This window comes from Mesoplodon mirus (genome assembly GCF_964341445.2).
Source record: "Mesoplodon mirus genome assembly, chromosome: 5".
Classification (NCBI taxonomy): domain Eukaryota; kingdom Metazoa; phylum Chordata; class Mammalia; order Artiodactyla; family Ziphiidae; genus Mesoplodon; species Mesoplodon mirus.
Window position 1 is genome coordinate 168999073 of NC_138980.1, and position 2444 is coordinate 169001516.

Genomic DNA, 2444 nt, shown 5'->3' on the forward strand with positions numbered 1-2444 from the left:
CTATGTGGGCTTCTCAAAGGATAGCTGTTTAGCTCATGCAACTCAATATCAAAAAATCAAACAATCCAATCCAACAATGGGCAGAAGACCTAAATAGACATTTCTCCAAAGAAGATATACAGATGGGCAACAAACACTTGAAGGATGCTCAACATCACTAATCATTAGAGAAATGCAAATCAAAACCACAATGAGGTATCACCTCACACCAGTCAGAATGGCCATCACCAAAAAATCTACAAACAATAAATGCTGGAGAGGGTGTGGAGAAAAGGGAACCCTCTTGCACTGTTGGTGGGAATATAAATTAATTCAGCCACTATGGAGAACAGTATGGAGGTTCCTTAAAAAACTAAAAATAGAGCTACCATATGACCCAGCAATCCCATTCTTGGGCATATACCCTGAGAACACCATAATTCAAAAAGAGTCATGTACCACAGTGTTCATTGTAGCTCTATTTACAATAGCCGGCACATGGAAGCTACCCAAGTGTCCATCGACAGATGAATAGATAAAGAAGATGTGGCACATATATACAATGGAATATTACTCAGCCATAAAAAGAAACAAAATTGGGCTTTCCTTGTGGCGCAGTGATTGAGAATCTGCCTGCTAATGCAGGGGACATGGGTTCGAGCCCTGGTATGGGAGGATACCACATGCCACAGAGCAACTAGGCCCATGAGCCACAACTACTGAGCCTGCGCATCTGAAGCCTGTGCTACTCAACAAGAGAGGCCACAATAGTGAGAGGCCGCACACTGTGATGAAGAGTGACCCCCACTTGCCACAACTAGAGAAAGTCCTCACACAGGAATGAAGACCCAACACAGCAATAATTAATTAATTAATTAATAAACTCCTACCCCTAACATTTAAAAAAAAAAAAAAAAAAAGAAAGAGACGAAATTGAGTTATCTGTAGTGAGGTGGATGGACCTAGAGCCTGTCATACAGAGTGAAGTAAGTCGGAAAGAGAAAAACAAATACCTTATGCTAACACATATATATGGAATCTAAAAAACAAAAACAAAAACAAAAACAAAAAGGTTGTGAAGAACCTAGGGGCAGGACAGGAGTAAAGACGCAGAGCATCTTGGGACACCTTCTAGGTGTTGGGGAACACGTCACAGCAGCAGGTCTTCTTGGTTTCATGGAAGGCAATGCACATGCCCGAGGTGAGCAGGAACTGCAGCACCACCATGGTGCACTGGGAGCATGAGGCCAGGTCCACGGTGGCCACTGTGCTGCTGATTCTCTGCCCGTAGAGGACAGCGCTGTCTGGGCTGATGCTGTACCTGATGCTCAGAGCCTGCCAGGCCACTGTCAGCGTAGAGGTTCTTCTCCAAGGGCTTGCCAAAGCTCACGGCGTAGCCGGAGTAGTGGAGGAGATGTTGCAGTTGATGTGCGCGCCCAGGCCAATGCAGAAACTGCTCATCTGGCCCAGGTCCACCGCGTTGCCCTGCAAGAGCCATGTACCCGGCGCTGGGCACGCAGTGCATGTACCCCCAGGAGACGCGGTTGCCCCGGCTGCTCTTGGTCGCCAAGATCGCGATGGTGTCCAGCTCGCGCTGGCTGTACCAGAAGTCGGTCCACTCCAGCAAGTGGAGCTTCTAGTGCCCCAGGGGGTGCTGGCCGAGGCCCGCAGGTTCCCGAGGGGGCGGCCCTGGCCCACCGAGCCCGGGCTCGGGCTCAGGCACCAGCGAGTAGGTGGGCCCTGGAGGCAGGAAGGCAAGCTTGGCGGTGATGTGGTCGGGGCAGGGCAGGCAGCAGAAGAGGCAGCAGAGCTCGGTCACCAGCAGGCCGTTCATGGCAGGCACCAACTTTCTGAGACCCAGAGGCACACAGCTTGTTTCTGGAGCTATTCTCTGAGCACAGGGCATCGACTGCTTCTCTTCTTAGACACACGGCTGCACAACTCATAATGCTCTACTAGACTGAATTCCCTTCGTTCTCCTGTTCCTCCCATGACATAGTTCTCTGACAATTAGAAGAGCCAACAATGATGAAAAAGTCTAAATTCCACCAGGCACTGATGCTATGGCTATTCCTTTCTCCGGCTCACCTCCTGTTATTTGTGGAGACTGTGTTTTCCAAAATTCAAAGTAGCTTTATCACTCTTCATCTATTGCCTGTCCACTCATTTGAGCTGTGTATCACTTCTGCGTCATCAATGCACTTCTTTACTTTTACAGGATTTACTGTTATGGGGAATTCCCTCTGAAATTTTAAGATATCAACTATTGCACTTAGTTTTCAGGTGGTGAGCTTTTGTTATATGTTTAAGCACACCCCCCTTGGTATTTTACTTGTAACCAGGAGAGACTGACAAGTACCATTCGTCAAATGTCATCTGAAACTAAGTTTTGAAAACCATGTTGTATAGCATTGTTTGAAGTTTATGTGGGAAATTTAATGATTATCTAACTCTTTTAAGAGCCA

The 2444-nt window shown here is 47.4% G+C and overlaps 1 pseudogene across 1 annotated transcript; it reads right to left on the bottom strand.

Moving 5' to 3' along the window:
* Positions 1 to 526: 526 nt before the first annotated feature.
* On the bottom strand, positions 527 to 1813 carry LOC309805781 (alpha/beta hydrolase domain-containing protein 17A-like; annotated as a pseudogene). The gene has a single exon. The product of its transcript is annotated as an alpha/beta hydrolase domain-containing protein 17A-like (transcript).
* Positions 1814 to 2444: the final 631 nt, after the last annotated feature.